At 33.9% G+C, this 21,415-nt stretch overlaps 1 long non-coding RNA gene across 1 annotated transcript; it reads left to right on the top strand.

Moving 5' to 3' along the window:
- Positions 1–8,964: 8,964 nt before the first annotated feature.
- On the top strand, positions 8,965–9,678 carry LOC136226216 (uncharacterized). Its single transcript, XR_010687631.1, has 3 exons — positions 8,965–9,013; positions 9,167–9,266; positions 9,485–9,678. It is a non-coding gene; the product is annotated as an uncharacterized lncRNA (long non-coding RNA).
- Positions 9,679–21,415: the final 11,737 nt, after the last annotated feature.

Below are 21,415 nucleotides of genomic sequence, written 5' to 3'. Positions count from 1 at the left end.
GAGTTCGACGAAACTAACCCTGCAGGAAGATATCTGCCGCTGATCGAGGATGATCCACACTCAGTACCCGCTGATCAAGATACAGCCGCTGAGTCATTCCCTCAAGGGCTGACCCAAGGTAAAAGTGAACCTCAAATTATTTTCACTGACCAGTCTACACCTGCAGAGATTGTTGAAACACAGATAGCACAAGACATCAATCTACCAAAGGAGATAAGGATACCAAGAGGACACTCAGAGAGTTTTATTCTTGATGCCGCTGAGAATACCCTGATGACAAGAAACCAACTCAGGAGATACCTCAGCAACGTAGCCTTCATCTCAGTTTAGGAACCAAAGAACTTTGCTGATGCTGAGGAAGATGAATTCTGGATGAGCGCAATGCAAGAGGAACTTGATCAATTCAGAAGAAACGATGTATGGGAGTTAGTGCCACATCCAAGGAGTCAGAAGACCATTGGAACAAGATGGGTCTTCCGCAACAAGCTGGATGAATAAGGAAATGTAGTCAGGAACAAAGCAAGGCTTGTAGCTCAAGGCTACAGTCAGCAAGAAGGTATTGACTATGGTGAGACCTTTGCCCCAGTGGCAAGGCTAGAGGCTATTAGAATTTTATGCGGTTATGCAAGTTATATGAACTTTAAACTGTTTCAAATGGATGTTAAGAGTGCATTCCTTAATGGAGTTATAAACGAGGAAGTTTATGTTAATCAACCTCCAGGGTTTGAGGATCCTAAATTCCCAAACCACGTTTATAAACTCAAAAAGGCTTTGTACGGGCTCAAGCAAGCACCACGTGCTTGGTATGAGAGGCTGACCAGTTTCCTGCTGACTAGAAACTATGTCAAAGGCAAAGCTGATACAACCTTATTCATTAAGAGAAAGGGTAAAGATACCCTGCTGGCTCAAATATATGTTGATGATATTATTTTCGGTGCTACTAATGAGTCAATATGCAAGGAATTTAGCAAGCAAATGCAGACTGAGTTTGAAATGTCAATGATGGGAGAACTCAACTTCTTCCTTGGACTTCAAATCAAACAAGGGAAAAATGGCATCTTCATCAGTCAAGCTAAATATACCAAGGAGATACTGAAGAAATATGATCTTGAAAATTGCAAGCCAATATCTACTCCTATGGGCACTGACACTGTCCTTTGTGCTGACGAGAATGGTAAGTCGGTAGACAGCAAATTGTATCGAGGTATGATAGGCTCTCTACTTTACTTGACAACAAGTAGACCGGACATTCAGTTCTCAGTATGCTATTGTGCTAGATATCAATCTAACCCTAAGGAATCTCATTACATAGCTATAAAAAGAATCCTTAGATATTTGCAAAGCTCAGTGAACGCAGGTTTATGGTATCCCAACACTCATGATTTTACACTCGTTGGATACACTGATGCTAACTATGGACGAGACAAGCTTGAACGAAAAAGCACCTCTGGAGGATGTCACTTCTTAGGAAGCTGTCTTGTATCCTGGTTCAGCAAGAAGCAGGCATCAGTAGCCTTGTCTACCACTGAAGCTAAGTACATTGCTGCTGGACACTGTGTTGCTCAAGTCCTATGGATTAAGCAACAGCTTGAAGACTATGGTGTTCAAACAAAGACAATTGAGGTCAAATGTGACAACAAAAGTGCAATTGATCTATCAAAGAACCCAATTCAGCACAACAGGATGAAGCATGTCAGCATCAGACATCACTTCATTAGAGACCATGTACTCAAGGGTGAGATAAAGCTGACCTATGTCCCAATGGATGAGCAGCTTGCAGATATCTTCACAAAGCCACTGGCTCATGAGCAGTTCAGCATACTGAGAGAAGCCATTGGTATGTTTAATCCTCTTCAGTAAATTCCAGCTCTTAATATATATTCATGCTGAGCGAATTACCATGCTGAATGACTTATGCTATTGCTTGCTAAGTGGATAGATGTATGCTGAGTGTTTAATGCTAAATGAATGAATATCACATACTAAGGTGGTTTGGCCATGTGAGACGTAGAGCGCTTGATGCGCTGGTTAGGAGAACCGAAGAGTGGCAAAGGGATGTAGTGGTGAGGGGTAGGGGAAGACCTAAGCAAACTTGGAGGAGGGTGATCGAGAGTGATATGAGTTTATTGGGAATTGAGGAAAATATGGTAGTGGATAGGACGGAGTGGAGGGAGCGAATCTGTGTCGCTGACACGACTTGATTTTGACGGTTTTATATGATGGTTCATGTTAGCCGACCCCGAATCATTTCGGGACTAAGGCTTTGTTGTTGTTGTTTGTTGTTGAATGAATATCACATACTGAGCAAATATGCGCACTGAGTAGTTATCTCAAACTGAGCAACCAACTACTTAAACCATCCGTTTGTATAAAACTGACTACTCAGAATATAGAACGTTTAGAATTCTAAACGCTGAGTACAAGATTCGTTGCATTTAATGCTAAAGCACGCGAATAACCACCTAGGATGACGTATGCGCCGAATGTGTCATAAAAGCCAGGATCCTTGTCGGTTGACAATCCCAAGGCAAAACTGACACATGGATTCGATAAGATCCACCTTTCACAGCTATAAATAATGGGCAAATCCCCATTTTTATCTCTTTACACTTACCAAATTCTCTGGCATAAGCACTTTCTCTCTAAAAACTCTCAAAACCTCCAAACCCCTCTCTGAAACTATGACTAAGATTTTCGTAAACATCTCCGGTGCCGGTCACCCTAAGACCAGTTCCGATGAACCTTCCAGGCATTCTAATCCGCCTGAAACGACTAAGGCCACTACACCGAGCAAAGGCAAAGCTGGCCAAGCCACCTCCTCTAAAGGAAAGCCGACCAAAGTCAGAACCTATACTAAGGTCTTCGAAGATGTTAGAGAGTGCAAGATAGACTTCTCAAGATGGTTCTCTGAGGCTTTCGTAGAAACCGAGCAACCATTCTGTGAATGGATATCGAAGAATGGCTGGACGGAGCTGTTCTCAATCAGAGATCCAACTTATCCTGACTTAGTAAGGGAATTCTACCATAATCTGTAGGTTGCTGACGATAACCAGGACTACCTAGTAACTGTGGTAAAAGAGAAAACAATTTTTGTCAACCCTACCTACCTTGCCAACTTGCTGAAACTGAAGAATGAAGGAACAAAACTGAGGAGGACTGGTGATCATGAAGGAATTGGGTACTCTGCAACCTTTTGTAAGCCCGCTGGCCATTCTGGAGAAATCTCCAGTTCCTCAATGGGCCAGCACCAAAAGATGGCACACTACCTGCTGACCAATTATATCTTCCCAAAGATAAATTGCACCATCTCAGCAACAAACTTCGAGTAATGCTTCATATGGCATATGCTGACCTACAAGCCCATCAACATGCCAGTATTCTTAATTGCCGGCTTCCAAAGGAGCACTGGAACTCTAAGGCTGGGCTCACTCATAACCAGAATCCTCATAGACCATCAGATTGACCTATTCGAGGAAACTAAGGCCCAAGGCTCTGAGATAACAGCTGCTGCGCTGCGTGCCTTAAAGTTTGACCAACCGGTTAAGAAAGCCAAAGGTGGTGATTAGCCTGCTGAGGAGACTGTCCTAAAGAAGGGCAAAAGAACAAAGGCTCCAGCTGCCCGTAAAAGGAAAGCTGTTGGGACTCCTTCAAAAGATGCTGAGTCTCCGGCCAAGAAGCTGAAGTTAGCTGCTCAAAAAGGTCAAGAGAAAACTAAGTCAGCTCAGAAGAGAAGCAGGCAAGATGAGCCTGATACAGAAGAAAGAATGGATGCTGATGAGCAACCTCTGAAGAAGAAGAAGTCTTCAGAGCTGACCCCTATTGATGTTATCCCCACTGACTTCATTAATCCTAGTGACTCTCACTTCACACAATGTCAGGGAACTGACGCTGAGCATCAAGAAGACGATGTACAACTGGATGATCAGTTCATCACACAGGTTGAAGAAGAGCTAGAAGAAGACGAAGGGAATGATCAACAGGAGGAAGAAGAAAGTGATCAGGATAACACTGAGGAGAAAACCAGTGGAGAGGAAGCTGCTGACCTAACTAATACTGAGTTGGCTGCAGAAGAAGAACAAGAACAAACTGACCAGCTCAATGCTGATCAAGAAGAGACTTCTCCTCCTCACTCAGTAGAGTCTATCCCAGCTGACACTACACCTCCTCGAAGAAGAAGACTAGTAAAGGCAAGTTAGACAACTGTCATTGACCTTCCTGTTCCGAAGCCGACCAAAGATCCTTCTACACTTAAGCTAAAGTTTTTCAGCAAACAAACTTCTGCGTCTCTACCAGCTTCTCTTGAAAAGCAAGCCTCTGTTTCTTCACTACAGGAACAAGCCGACTTGAATGCTTCTACCAACTCTACAAGCCAAACCGAGCAAGTTCTCGATAATGTTACTGCTCCAAGCACTGCGCTGACTAAGGAAATTCCTGCCACTCTCAGCACTGAACCCAGTCAGCCTACTTCTACACCAACCATCATTCCTGCCGATCAATCATCTCTCCAAGAGAACCAAATGTAGATTGCAAACCCCCTTCCAGTCACTGACCATGTCGTCACTGAGAAAAATTTGACTCCTTCATCAACTGGTCACACTGAGGAAACTAGGCAACCTGATGAAGGATCACTCAGCTATGTGCATGCCACCGAGTCTGGTAGACAACTCATCAACTCGGTGCAGTCATTAATCCAAAATCTTCATCAAAATGCTGAACCTACTGCTGGGTCTACCAACAATGCGTCAACTCAGCTGTCCCAAGTCACTCAGCTTTTAAATGAAGTTAAAGGACTGAAGGATCTGCTAAGTGATATAATCTCAATTCAATCACAACAGCCCAAGCAGGACTCAATAACGAAGCTGGCTGAGCTCCAACTGACAACGGTTCAACATCTTAACACTCTTCAAGGATAATTCCAGACCTTGTCAGCTGCGAACACTCAATATGCAACTTCTGATGAAGTTAAGATGCTCTTTGCCCAGCTTCACACTGAGCAAACCAAGACCAACCATCAGCTGGCTTCCTACTCTCAATGCTCGGTGGAGGAAATTAGCGAAGCAGTTCGTTTGCTGAACTTGAATAAGCAAGAGATGGACACTGACCAAATGAAGCAGAATGAGATACTGGTCACTACCCAAAAGACTTTCACCCATGTGCGTCATTACAATATCCAGCGTCAATATTATGACTCAGCCCTGCTGAAGACATTTCATCAAGTTTTTGCTGCACTGTCAGATACAATTACTTGGGTGGGTAAGTCTCAAGCCTACATACTGAGCATGCTCAGCGCAGCTGAACTCGGTATACCTAAAGAGGTTTTGGATGAAGGCGTTGTTGTCTTCAACGACATCAATGAAAGTGCCGACAAGCTTAAGGAGCTGTCCGCAATACTGACCAACGCGGCCTTAACCGACTCCTTCAGAATTCCTCCTCCTCCCGATGCTGACTAAACGGGGGAGAAAGAATAAGCTAGAACTCAGCAGGAGGCTGCTAGAAGTAGTCAGTCTAAGCAAAAGAAGAAGAAATAGAAATAGGCTAACACAGTCTTGTTCTTTACTTTGTAGTTTCTATGTTTATTTTTGCTTATCTTTTTGCTGTATATGCTGACTACTTTATTTCAATACTTGCATCTTTTATCCAAACTTGAAGTTATTTCATATGATTCTGAGTATTATGCTACTAGGTATCTTCAAATACATCAACTGTGTTTACTGCTTATAATACTTGTTGATTGTATGCTATGATGATAAAATGTTTGACATTATCTTGTATGTCTATTAAACAATATCACATAAGACCCATTGAACAATAAAATACTCAGCGCTCTCTAAATATTAAATCTTCCGCTCAACACTGAGTAAAATAGAATATGTTCCATGAGCTGACCTATATCTGAAAACTGACCTTAGACTTACTCGATTAAACCTTAAAATGTTTAGAGTAAAACTAAGTCAGTAGCTCTACCCAGACGGGGGAGTCTGCTAAGTAATATTAGGTCAACTATCATGGGGGAGCTCAACACTGAGTTCTTTGCTGAATAGTTTTGCCAACATCAAAATGGGGGAGTTTGTTGAAACACTTTTCCACATGATTTTGATTTGACAAAATTGTTTAAGTAAAATTAAATATATTCTAAACACACTAAGTTTAAATGCTTTGATTTATTACACTAATGTGTTTGTTCAATGTTGAGTTAAAATTGTTTATAAGACATAAAGACTAAAAGGCTTAAAGCCCGATACGGAAGTCAAAGCCCAAGTCAAACAGATCAAGACCACTCGGCCCGCGTGTGCAAAACGATGTCGTTGTGTACAAAACGCAGCTCAGCGGAAGAAGGATCGAGAAGACCTTCGTTGAACAACTTCGGAACGAAGCTGCTGAGTTGTATCGACAAAGAGTACAAGACAGCAGCTGAGCAATAACAACTTCCAGACAAAGTATTTCTACTTTGGGTAAAGTTCAGAAGACACAGAAAGCTGTCTAGTTGACCTTACCATAAATGGAGAGACATTTTACCGGACTGACTAAAAGCTGCTCAGCACTGACCGAAGACAGAAGATACTTGAATCTGATTGGCCAAGAGCACTGAGCAGGACTGAGTGACAATGACAGGAAGCCGTTTCCCTCCAACGGTTATTTCAAAATTCGAAATGACTGATGCCTCAGACGTCTCTATAAATAGGGCCTTTCAGTTGCTTCATTCCAGATAGAACTTTATCAAGCCATTACGCTGACCAAAATTCTACTCAAAGTTCTGTGAGAAAAAGCAAAGCAAATACTTACACCAAATTCTATATCTTTTGTGTAAAAGTCTAGAGTGATTATTCAATCATCTAAGGTGTCTTAGCAATTGTTGTTTAGGACAAATCTTTATCATTTCTAGAGATTAGAAAGGAGAGGCTGAGTACTCGGTTATAGTACTCAGCAAGAGATTAGGAGTGAGTAAAGGTATAGAGGAAGGTACTCTTATTATACTCAGCTTCTAAGTTGTAAAAGGTTTGATGCTCTACCGTTAAAGAGCTCAGTAGAGAATTCGAAAGCTCAGAACGTGTTCCGGGGACAGGACGTAGGCTTAGAGGCCGAACCTGGATAAATCTGCTGAGTAACATCTTTCTAACCTTAAACTCCTTAATATATATATTGCTTGCTTAAACAAAACTGACCAAGTAAAGAGGTCACGCTGAGTTGTGTGTGTTGAGTATCTGAGTTCAGGAATAGACTCAAGTGTTATCTCCTGACTCAAAGAAAGAAGCTGACTTAGTCAACAGTTAACTAAGCTAGTGTCTTAATTTACTCAGCGCGCTGTGTAATCCTTTTTCAAAGAAAAAGAAGTCAGCCTTAACGTACTAAAATTTAAAATAGTTCCTATCCCCCCCCCCTTGGAACTAACTCGTTACGTTATAAGGGACCAACACTTAGGTTTTATCTTAATCAACTTTTTAGCCCCTTTATTTATTTTTATACATAAAAATATAAAATTGCCTCTAATTATACAAACAAATAACTTCTCATTCTAGTTTTCAAATTTAATCAAAATAGTTGTAATGAAGTTTGTATAGTATATATATATATATACCGAAATTCTTATACTTATGTATATTAATTATAAAAAATTAGATTTCTTATTCTCTTAAAAAATCACTTTTATAATTTTATATAGTTATTTTGATAATTTTTACATTATTTGTTATTCATTTTTTTTAGTGAATAAGTTCTACACAAATTTATAGTTATATGAAAAATTAATAAACAATTGACTAATAGTGGAAAAATTATTATTATAAAGAAAAAAATATAAAATAGGAAAATAGATATTTTATTATTAGAGCATATAGTAAAGGGTAATTTTGGTATTTTAAATTTTATTTAGTCTTATTTGACCATTCACTCAAATATAAGGATTAAAGAGTTGACAAAAATAAAAACCAAGGGACTATATAATCATTTCTAAAAACACAGAGACTAACCCGTGTATTATGTAAAAATACAGAGACCTTATAATTATTTACCCAATAATCTAATACAAAAATTAATAAGACAATCTAAATAACTAAAAATAATAATTAATCACTTATTTTTTTCTAAATGTTTAAATATGTTTGTTTCAAAGGTTATATATATATCTACTACATATACTAAATCTGTAACTTAGTATGCTGATGTGTCTTCGTTTGAGACACTCTATGCTGATGTGTTAATTTATGTGATTTTTAAAATTTATTTTTCAGAAATAGATAGTAGATAATAGATTAATAGATTACGGTTTATGAAGAGTTTTTGCTCCCTTCAATCTCCACGCCTTTCTCAACTGCTTCCCACAAATGGTTTAGTATCTAACCTCTTTCTTCTTCGTTTTCTAATTTAAGCCCCCATTTTCTTCTCTCTATTTTTTCTCAATCATCTTCTAAATCGACGATGAGAACTGCATCATCGTCATCCCCGTTTCCTGATATTTCTTTGCAGATTAGCCGGCCGTTAACGAGGAAACCCATTCATATCGATAAGAATCAACTACAGATTTAGGTAGTAGCGGGAGTGGAAGCGATTTAAGCCATGAAAATTGTTCATTTAGTTATAAGATTGGTAATACCGAGTCCAAGTTTGAAGTTAGGATTTGAGTCCAAGTTTGAAGTTAGGGTTTGAAATGGAGAATTTAAGTTCTCAAAGTTTTCAGACACTGAGAAACGACGGCTTTTACCAACACCATCATCGTCAACACTATCAACCACAAATTTATGGCAGAGACTTGAAGAAAAATGGGAGAATGATGGAGGAGTGAAAAGAAGCATCAAAGCTCGTAGAATGAGACGGACCACTACTCTCCATCCCCATTTTATTCATATGGTCCAGCTTCTTGGCTGTCATGAAAGTAATATAAATATTCCAAATTGACATTTCATTGTTATTACTTTATTTGATAGTTGAAATTTTGATAGGGGTAACATCGAAATTAGTCTTGGAATTGATGAATGTGAAGGATCTAATCCTAGCTCATGTGAAGAGTCACTTGAAGGTGAGATAATTTGAAATTATGTAGATAATTTTCAATATTCCTATTGTTATTTATACACTTTTGTATATGGTTAATTTCTTTTTTCTATACTATACATGACTCATAAGGACTCTGTTTCTGTGGCTAATGTCTAGCCTCCATCTCAACTTTCAGATGATCATATGCTCCATTTTCCAGTAATTTAATCTGCAAGTTCAATCTATGGGGAGATTGACTCGACCTATATCTTTTGCGACTATGTCATTTGATTCAGGTTAATTTCCATTACTTGGTTCTATAAGGTTTTTTTTTTGTACATTTTCTTATTTGTGTTGTTATGGTGTAATTAAGATCATGTTGATTTACCTAATTCTGTCTTTGTTAACTCTATCTATCTATTACTATACTTAAATCAGTTAACTGCTTACTGACTTTGCATTTTCTAAAATGTCTGGAGTTAAATTTGTTTTTCTGATATTTTTTGCCTCACAGTTCTAACAGGATGTTGCAAATCAACTGCTGCACTTTCAGTTATTTTTTTCCTTTCCACCCTATCAGTTCTCACACGATGCACATCTCTCTCTCTCACAATGCACCCAATCAAGTGCTGCACTTTCGAGGCAGTTATTTTTTCCTTTCTATCCTATCAGCTTCACGTAAGTTCGTCTGCTAATCCATTTTTTGTTTAATAGTGGATAGCAGTGTAGGTGTATGTGAATTTATATTTTCTACCAGCATTTATCTTTGTACACAAAGGGGTGTAGCTGTAATTGATTTACTTTGATAACTTATCTTTTGATAATCCATCATGAACTTATTTAACTAACAATATATTATGTGTTTTGATCTGTAATTGGTAACTTATCCTTTGATATAAAATAGAAACGATTAAAGATGGCAACACTAAGATTGTTGTTTTTTTGTATGGGTCTTTTTCAAATTTATATTGAATGAAAATAAGGGAAAAAATATTTCTTTCTTTTGTTCTTTTTGCAGGAACATGATAGGAATTAGAAAATTCTAGAGATTCAGGTCACAAATTAGATGCAAGAAACTCTCAATTCATTTGAACTCTTCCTGAATGTAATTGAGGTGATTTTCTTTAATTCAAGTTTATTCCTACAATTAAAATACTAGGTCTTGATTTCTGCTGATAGTTTAATTTGTTTAGAACGGGCTGAGTTTGTCTGATTACATTGTGCGAAGAATGAGAAAAAAAACAGGATTATGTTTTTTGAAACCTTCGATCCAACAACTTCATTCTTGCTCCTATTCGAATAATCTTTAAGGATAATTTACATACATTTGGCTACACTTGGGCTTCTATTTATAAAGTACTAGCGTGAATATCGTGCATTGCACTTGATGTTTAATAATTTTCTTCACCCACGCTATTTACTATTTACTAGATAATGTATAAATATATTTGAAATAAATAGTAAAATAGAACATTTCTAAATTTAATATTTTAAAAATATATCAACATCTTAAATAATGATATTTTTCTATCATAACAGATTGTAAATCTTTATATTATTTAGTCTTGAGACAATTTAAAAGATGTTCTTCCAATGGAATTAAGAAAAAAGAGTATGTTTTGGTATTGCATTTTGTTTTAATATTTCATATTTGATTGGGGTTTTGTTATCAGATGTTATTTATATTGTTGCTATTGTAGTATGTAGGAGTTTATTCTTCTTTCAAACAGGAGTTCTTGAAGTCAATTAAAGGATTGGTAAAAGGCATGGTCTGTGGCAATTTTCTATTCTTTCACTAGGCTTCTTTGATTGTTTTTTCATCACATGGTGCAACATTGCTTTCAGTTTGCAGGAATCTTCTATATTGATATGTGTAGTCTATTAGTAAAAGGCAAGAACCATCATTGGACCCTTGATCTTTCATTTTTGGTTCATTAAGCCATTGATCTTTTATTTGGATACATTAAACCCCTGATCATTTATTTCTGGTCTCATTAAGCCCTTTATGACCAAATTAGTAAGTTATGAACATCTAATTCTATTAAAAATACGTTATTAACTTCATTTGTATTTGAAATTATTAAAAAAATATTTTTACAGTTTGAATTAAGGTTTTTACAGTTTTCCTACAGCCACATTACACATCCGAAACTGTTTTCAAACAGTGAAAAAATATAAATTTCGAATGCAGGTGCAATAAATAAAGTCTGTTAACCGGATTTTGTGTTCAAAATTAATTTTTTAGTTATTAAGGACTTAATGAGACTAAAACTAAATGATAATATATATCCTAATAAAAGATGAAGGGTTTAATGAACTAAAAAATGAAAGATTAGGCGTAATGATGCTTTTTGCCTCAGTTAAATGCAGCATCACATCATCAACAACAAGCTCTAACACTTGGTTAATTGTTAAATGTGACTATATTTTATATAAAAATAATTTATTGCTGGCTTTTCTCGGTACTAATTATCATTATTGAGTGTAAGACTAACATTCTATTAGTACAAGGATAAAGATTAATAATAATACCATGAAATAAAACAATTACTAAAAACATAGAGGTCTTAAAAAATGATAAGCACAAGGTATTTGAGGTATATAGTATCTATTTCTTACTATTTTTTTTTAAACAATCTATTTCTTACTATTAATTATTTTGATTTAGTGAATTATAATATCTCTGTTTTATTTCAACGATTTTTTGGATTGTATAATAGTAACTTAACTGATAAAATATAAGCTGAAATAATTAACAAACACAATTTACGTTCCTATCTTACTTTGTTATCATCAAGTAGCAATTTTTATTTGGAGAAAATTGTTTGTTCATCATTCATAATAATTATTACGGTAAAAAAGTCTAAACAGGAGATAGAAAGCGTTTGATAAAAAAATTCGAAACAATTGTTTTTTTATAGAAAAATTAATTAATATCTACTGTCTAACAGCAAACAGAAGTAACAAACATGAGCTGGTGAAACAAATGGACTCTCAAATATTATTAACTTTCACATATTGATATTGGTGAAAAATACAATTGAAAAAAATGTTGGTGGAAAATACAATTGAAAAAAAAATTGGCATTCAAATTATTATTTTCCATAACGAGTAATATATAATCTTCCTTATATAAAGAGCTAGGGTATAGATTTTTAAGAATTAAATTTCTCTTAATTAACATAATAGTATGTAGTAAAAATCATGAATGAAGAAAATTATTAGATAACCCCGTGCAATGCACGGGTATTAATGCTAGTGTATATATATATATATATATATATAAATACAGGAATTTTCACATGCACCTTAATGAGCAAGTGAATTTCCTAATTCACCGTTAGATATAGGCTTATTAAATCTAAGCCTCAGGATGCTTTGAATGTCTACCTTAGGATTTTAATAAACCTAGATCTAACGGTGAATGAGCAAATTCTACATGCTCATTAAGGTGCATGTAATCAAGACTGAAATACAAATCAGGAATTTTCACATGCACCTTAATGAGCAAGTGAATTTCCTAATTCACCGTTAGATATAGACTTATTAAATCTAAGCCCCAGGATGCTTTGAATGTCTACCTTAGGATTTTAATAAACCTAGATCTAACGGTGAATGAGCAAATTCTACATGCTCATTAAGGTGCATGTGATCAAGACTGAAATACAAATCAGGAATTTTCACATGCACCTTAATGAGCAAGTGAATTTCCTAATTCACCGTTAGATATAAGCTTATTAAATCTAAGCCCCAGGATGCTTTGAATGTCTACCTTAGGATTTTAATAAACCTAGATCTAACGGTGAATGAGCAAATTCTACATGCTCATTAAGGTGCATGTGATCAAGACTGAAATATCTTGTTTTTCATCGACTAGAAGCAGTTGATCTTTTAATAAGTCATAAAAGGTATAAAAGACATTGAAAAAAAATAAAACATATACTTTATTGAAATCTAAATCCGCAGAAAAGCAACTGCAATCAAATCTTCATCATTTAGCCCTTTCGAACATTCGGATTTATGTCATTTATTTTGTTGCAACCACGTAAATATATTGATACACGTATAAAATAAATCGGTTCCGCTCTTGCTAAATCCAAAAAAGGTATAAATAACAGAATAATAGAGAGCAAATACAATTCAAACGAATATAGAGATCCAATAAAATATATAAACACTAATTAAAAAGAAAATACAATGAAGAAAAATATAGTAAATCTAACCCGGTGAGAGGAGGAAGAATCCTCAAAGTAAATCCACAAAAGAGTTAAAGGTTTGAAGACCTTTACAGAAAAAAAAAACAAGGAGGAGGAGGCCGACAGGTTTTTTTTAGGGTGTTGTTATATCAAGCCACCAATTCCCACCCCTAGCCCCATGAAATGACCAAACTATCCTTATTGGTTTTGGTCTTTGGAATTTTTTTTTCTCTCTACGAAACACGGGTGTGTGGCTATCACATGCCTCACCACGTGGTGAGGCGTGATGTTCACACGTCCCACCACGTGGTATTTTTTTTTTCAATTTTAGATTTTAATTATTATTATTCTAAAAAATTATAAAAATTATAATTATTCTAAAAAATTCTAAATATTATAATTATTAACATTATAATTTGAATTATAATTATTAATATTATAATTAAATAATGTGAGGCGTGATGTTCACATTCCCACGTGTGAATTTTTTTTTTCCAATTTTACATTTTAATTATTATTATTCTAAACAATTATAATTATTCTAAAAAATTCTAAATATTATAATTATTAACATTATAATTTGAATTATAATTATTAATATTATAATTAAATAATATACATTAAGTATCAAACATGTGTTAAAATGTGTTAAAAATAATAAGTTCTAAAGAATTCTAAATATTAACAAATTACAACAAGCCAATTCGTCCGATCCATTCCTCAATGAATCGATGTGTGATAGATTTAAGAAAGACTGTTCACATGCTCATGTGTGAATTTATTTTTCCAATTTTACATTTTAATTATTATTATTCCATGGAACCGGACGAATTGACTTGTTGTAATTTTTTAATATTTAGAATTGTTTAGAACTTATTGTTTTTAGGGTTAAGGTGCAAAAATACCCCTAACATTTTGGGTCAGGAGCAATTTTACCCCTAACGTCTAAAATGGTACAATTTTATCCCTAATGTTGGAAGCCAAGAGAAATTTTACTCCTAATATTGATAAATTGGGTCAATTTGAGAAATAATTCATCAAACTATTTTCTCGGTCATGAATCTTGTCATCTACACTTCACACATGCGTTATTTTATCAGTAACAAATCACAAACATATGTTGGGATGTGAAAAAAATAAAAGAAAAATATATTAAAAATATACTGTCTTTTGTACGAATTAAAGTAAAAAATTTAAAAAATTCACCGAATTTATAAATATTAATCTCCAAATAATATTTACAATTTGTTAGAATAATTATAGTGTTTATAATTGTTTAGAATAATAATAATTAAAATGTAAAATTAGAAATTTTTTTTATCCCTAATGTTAGGGGTGTCAAAATGGGTTAATGGGTCGTAAACGGGTCGTGTCAACCTACTCAGGTGACCCGTTTATTGAAACCCAGATACGACTCGTTTAACTTAACGGGTTGACACGACACGACTCGGTTAAAACACGGGTTGACACGGGTCAACCTGGATAACCCGTTTAACTAAATTAATTAATAAACAGGTCAATTTTTGACACAACCCGTTTATACTTAACGAGTCAGAACATCCTAAACGAGTTATCTGACCCGTTAACACTTTAAACTTTCAATAAAAAGTCAACAAACCCATTCAACAACATTAAGTTCAAGTTGAACATAGTCAACAAATCCATTAAACAACATTAAGTTCAAGTTCAACATAGCAAAACATAAAAAAATCCAAATAGTTCAACATAAGAAAAAAACCCAAAATCCACAAAACATGAAACACCAGTAGGAACAAATAAAATCATAACATTCGATTGACAGCGGCGGAGTTGGCGTCTTGCTGATTAGGCTTTGATTCATGGGATTCCAAGTGCAATTCCATCAACTCCTTTTCAAGTTCATCAACCTCCTTGTAGTTTTCATCCACACCTAAAAAAAAATATAAAACCAAAAAAATCAGTATAAGACATGCTATTAAACCAAAAAATCAGTATAAGACATGCTAATAAACTTAAAAAGTCTAAAATAAACAAATAATGATTTGTATCAAAAGGAAACAGCAAAAAAACAATGAATAAGAAAAAACAATAATCAAACATGCTTGAAATAATAAAAAACAGCAAAGTCTCCCATATACAAAAGGAACCAAGAAATCAGTATATCAGACATGCTAATGATCTGTTAAAAAAAAATCAGTATATCAAACATGCTAATAATTTCCGAGATTACCTTCTTCACCGAACGGAAGGCAGCGGCGTGGAACGGAACAACGACGGTGGAAAGGAGTTGTCGGCGGTGGCGCGGAACAGAACGGCAGCGACGTGGAACCGGCGCGGAACAGAACGGCAGTGGCGCAAAGAAGTTGTCGGTGGCAGAAAGGAGTTGTTTGTTGGCGGAAAGGAGTTCAAGGTTTGAAACAAAAAGGGAAATGGGAGAGAAGAGAAAGAAATCGTTGTGGTGGTGGCTGCTGGATGTTGTTAGGTTAGGGAATGGAAAAACCTAATTATTTGTTAGGTATATATATGGTCCTAAATTACTATCATACCCTCTCTAAAATTTGTTATTTCCAATAGCTAAACGGGTTACACAGGTTATATGGGTCGAGTTTGGCGGGTTCGTGAAACAGGTTGACCCGACACGTTAACTCGTCTAAAATTATACGGGTTGTAACGAGTTCGCGAGTCAACCCGCGACCCGACCCGTTTACGAACCGAGTTTTGCAGGTCGACCCGTTTAACCCTTTGACCCATTTAGCCTCAACCCTAACCCGTTTAATTTGCGGGTTACACGTGTCGTGTTATCGTGTCATGACCCATTTTGACACCCCAACTTGGAAGCCAAGAGCAATTTTACCCCTAACGTTGATAAATTGGATCAATTTGAGAAATAATTCATCAAACTATTTTCTCGGTCATGAATCTTGTCATCTACACTTCACATATGCGTTATTTTATCAGTAACAAATCACAAACATATGTTGGGATGTGAAAGAAATAAGAAAAAAATATTAAAAATATACTGTCTTTTGTACGAATTAGAGTAAAAAAATTAAAAAATTCACCGAATTTATAAATATTAATCTCAAAATAATATTTACAATTTGTTAGGATAATTATAGTATTTATAATTGTTTAGAATAATAATAATTAAAATGTCAAATTAGAAAAAAAATTTATCCCTAATGTTGGAAGCCAAGAGCAATTTTACCCCTAACGTTGATAAATTGGATCAATTTGAGAAATAATTCATCAAACTATTTCTCGGTCATGAATCTTGTCATCTACACTTCACATATGCGTTATTTTATCAGTAACAAATCACAAACATATGTTGGGATATGAAAGAAATAAGAAAAAAAATATTAAAAATATGCTGTCTTTTGTACGAATTAGAGTAAAAAATTTAAAAAATCCACCGAATTTATAAATATTAATCTCAAAATAATATTTACAATTTGTTAGAATAATTATAGTATTTATAATTGTTTAGAATAATAATAATTAAAATGTAAAATTAGAAAAAAAAAATTCACGTAGGCATGTGAAGAATATGCCTCTACCACAGGTGGGGCATATGAACATCACGCCCCACTATAGGTGGAGGCATATGAACAATATGCCTCCACCACAGGTGGGGCATATGAACATCACGCCCCACCATACGCCCCACCTGTGGTGGAGGCATATTCTTCACATGCCCCGACACCGAAAATTTGATTTTTAAAAAATCATTCGATTTTTACTTATAACAATTGTAAATAAAACATATTTTTGAACAAAATTATGTATCATTAGTCATTTCTCATGTTTTTTCTTTACCAAATTAGTCCGGATTAGATTTTAAAGAGTTTTGTGTTTTTTGTGTTTTTGAAAGGATTTGAAATTTTGAGAAGATGAGTGAATTTGTTGAAAGGGCAATTTCGTCTTTTCATGGGACTAGGGGTGGGAAATGGTGGCTAGGTTTAGTAATCCATTTTTTTTTTTTTATCAGAGCAGTTCTCTAGTACATATTTATTTTTTAATACTAATATTCTTTCACGAAGTGATATACTTTGCTTTTAATTGGTAGATTGTATTACTACGCAATAAAGTACTTGTGCATGAGTCCATGTAGCCCACTTTTTAGGGCTCGTTTGGTTCGCGTAATAGAGAGTAGAATACTTATTCCTAAGAATAGCCATGTCCACATTTGGTTCAATTTTTTTTGATGGAATAACTATTCCATGGAATCCCTATTCCTTAATTTCATGGAATAGCTATTTCTACCATTGTATTTTTATAATTTATAAAAGGATTAATACACATATTTGTCCATCTATTATCTCGGGAAAATAGATATGCCCTTATATGTGTATTAACCCTTTTATAAATTATAAAAGGGTTAATACACATATTTGTCTATCAATTTTGGAGGTGTACTCTCTCGCACCATAGGAAATTTGTCCACCGAGCTCCATGAATTAAATTTCAATAGCAATCAAATATCTGGAAGCATTCCAAAGGAGATTGGGAATCTTGTTAATTTGTATACATTAGCCATGGAGGGTAACTATTTTTCCGGTAGCATTCCTTCTTCTTTTGGGAGGCTCGTAAAGTGGCAGATGTTGACTTTATTTAGAAACATGTTATCTGGAGAAATCCCATTATTCTTGGGTAATATCACTCACCTATATGTATTTTATTTGGATGAGAACAATTTAGAAGGGAGCATAAATAATTTAAGTATTTGGAATTGCCAAAATCTCTTTTAGATGTTTCCAACAATCACTTTTGAATTTTGAGAGAAAGAAGAAGAAGATAATGATGTGTAGTGTGTTAATTGGTGGTATGTCAGTAATATGATGAATAGATTAATAGTGTTGGGTCAAATAAACTTAGTTCGTTAGATTATTGTATAATTGCAGGTTTGTTGAAAATTCAGAGATAGTTTTGTGAGTTTATTTGATATAAGAGCATATCTGTTTTTCCGTGATAATACAAGAGAAAATTATGTCTATTAACCCTTTATAAAAAATTACGCTCCATTAAATTCTCAATCTTCTCTCTAGCCAATTTTTTAAATCCTATAAATTTTGGCGAATCCATAATTTATATCATAAAAAAACGTGAAAATTTGAAAAATGGAGAAAACGTTAAAGAATGTAAAAATACGAAAAATATGAAACGTGAAAAACATGAAAACGTTACAAAACACCAGAATATGAAAAAAAACTGCAAAAAATAAAAACGTGAACAAACGCGAAAATACGAAAATGAAAAAAAGAAGAAGCAAAAACACGAAAAAACACAAAATATGAACAACGCGAAAAAGTGACAAAACACGAAATATACAAAAACGTGAAAAATACAAAAAAACATGAAAAAATACGAAAAACACGAAAACGCAAAAAATACTAAAACGCAAAAACGTGACAATACATGAAAAACGCGATAAACTTGAAAATACGAAAAATACAAACAAAACACGAAAACGTGAAAAAATACGAAAAACATGAATAATACGAAAAAGTAACAAAATGTAAAAAAACGAAAAATGCGAAAGCGCAAAAAACGAAAAAATGCAAAAGAACACAATAACGTGAATAACACAAAAACGTGACAGAACGTGAAAAATATGAAAATGTGAACAAACGCGAAGAACACGAAAAACCGTAAAAAATGCCAAAAACACGAAAATATGAAAAAATGTTATAAACGCACTTTTCACATTTTTGTGTTTTTAAAATTAAAAATGTTTTTAACTTTTTTTCACGTTGTCGTGTTTTTCACTTTTTTTATGTTTTTCGCTTTTTTTCTTCACATTTTCGTGTTTTTCCACTTTTTTCATGTTTTCCTATTTTTAATATTTTTTTACTTTTTGTGATTTTCGTATTTTTTCACTTTTGTGTTTTTAACAAAATTTCATGTTTTTTTAATGTTCACGTTTTTCTGTTTTCCATATTTTTTCAAGTTTTCGTGTTTTAGTCTTTTTTTTTACTTTTTCGTGTTTTCCATTTTTTTTTACGTTTTTTTGTGTTTTTTTAATATTTTCTTGTTTTCATGAGTTTTCTACATTTTTTTTCTATTTTTACGTTTTCACAATTTTTCACGTCTCTATATTTTTAACTTTTTTTTTACTTTTTCGTGTTTTCCACATCGTTTCACGTTTTTTCATGTTTTGCGTGTTTTTTATGTTAATCTGTTTATATGTTTTTCGCGTTTTCACTATTTTCCACTTTTATATCATTTTTTCTTTTCTTTTTGTGTTTTTATGTTTTTTTGGGTTTAACTATTTTCCACCTCTCTTTTTTCGTGGTCTTATAATTTTTCTGTTTTTCATGTTTTTATAATTTTTTCGTTTTTAATGTTTTTTTTTTATTTTTTGTGTTTTTTTCCGTCTTTCATGTTCCATTTTTTTGTTTTTTTATATATTTTTTAAAATAATATATATTAAATATTCGAATAATTTATAGTAATAAATTTAAGGGTAATATTGTCTTTTGAATGAAAAAATTATCTATTCTATTCTATCTTATTCCACCAACCAAACATAAGAATAACTATTTCTAAGAAATTTGTATTCCATTTTTTTTCGCTATTCTATTCCTTTGGAATAACCATTTCATTCCATTCCGCGAACTAAATGACACCTTATAATTTGGGATTGGACATATACAATTGCAAATTGTCCCGATTTATCCTCTCAAACCAGCACACAAAGTGAGTTAGTTTTGAATTTGTCTTAAAACTTCGAGTCCATCTTAACCGCGCATATATATTATTTATTTTTATTATTTTATTAAATATTTTTGGTTGTATAAAATTATTTTTGATGATTTTTATTGAATTAATTAATTAACTAAAATTTTAATTAATTATATTTTTATTATTTATAGTTTAGTTTTAATATTTTAATATAAACATAACTAATTTTCTTATTTTGATCTAGCCAAATCCGAATCTGATATATAAATATGATGTGGAGTGGATTGGATTGGTTGGATTTGGATAAAATAGTTTAATTTAAAACATGATTAATTCAGTCGGAGTCTATTCGAATATGTGTATTCCGAAAGTAAATAAATTTTCTCTACTCACGTTTTAGTTGACTGAAGCAACAATTATTTTCTGTTTGGCAGAAAGCAATAAATTTTGTTTAATATTTCATCTAACAATCTGTCTTTTTATTTATATTTTACAGGATGCGGCCTCTTTGATTACGTAAGGCTTAATGTATATTTATATCCTTAAATTTGGTACGTTGTGGTTGTTGTCAAAGATGATAAATTAATAATTTTATGTGTGGAATGTCTGAATGAACCAATTGTAGGTGTGTGATAGGTTTTTAAAACCAATTATAAGTGGATAGGTTATTTTAAAAGTTCGGAGTGCCAATAGACAAAATTTGTCAAGTTTAAGTGTGTAAATATACATTAAGCCGAGATAAAAAGCTTTCAACTATTTTTTTATAAGGTATATACCTAGAAGCAATTTTACTCATTATGTCTAAGAGGGTGTTTGGTTGCTCCTTTTCATCCTACTGTTTGCTTTCACTTTAAAATGGAGAGTTTTACGTATTTGGTTAGTGACCTCATGTTTGCCTTTTACAACTGAAAAGTAACATTTTACAAAAGCAGAGAATCTCTACTTTTTGGAAAAGCAACATTTTCAAACAGGAAACAACAAACAACAATAGTAAACAGTAGGTAAAACGAACAGACCCAAGATTGTGCAATTTTACCTTTACATTATTAGCCAAAAACAATTTTATTCTTAACGTTGACAAGTTTGGTCAATTGGAGGAATTGTTTATGATGTAGATTGAAATCGGGTGAAGGTTTTAATCGTAAACCAACAAAGATTACAAACTTCTCTAGCTTAACTAGAAGGTTGAGTAAACCCACAAGGATGAACCTTGGTGCTCCAATGGAGGCTTTCAATTTCAATATTATCAAAGTTACCAAACATTACAAAAAGAGAGGCTTAAATACTTCCTCCAAACATGTGAAAATTGACTAAAAGCCCTTGAGTAGGGTTTCTTAGCAAAGCATAACAATAAGGGTAAAATGGGGAGGCTAGGGAATAATGGTAGTCTAGTAAATAAGGGGCGATGACAAAGTAGTAATTATGAAGAGCGAAATGGTCCCCCCTTCATGGTGAGAACTTGGAGGAGAAGCAGCCTCTAACGTAGTACGCCCCGCGTACCTGGGCTTACACCCCGCGTACCTGGGCTTACGCCCCGCGTGTGTGAGTCTTTGAGCTTGGGGACGCTCGTTGATGCTCCTTACGCG

The sequence above is a fragment of the Euphorbia lathyris genome, chromosome 4 (genome assembly GCF_963576675.1).
Source record: "Euphorbia lathyris chromosome 4, ddEupLath1.1, whole genome shotgun sequence".
NCBI classification, from domain to species: domain Eukaryota; kingdom Viridiplantae; phylum Streptophyta; class Magnoliopsida; order Malpighiales; family Euphorbiaceae; genus Euphorbia; species Euphorbia lathyris.
This window is presented reverse-complemented; position numbering and strand designations above follow the sequence as displayed.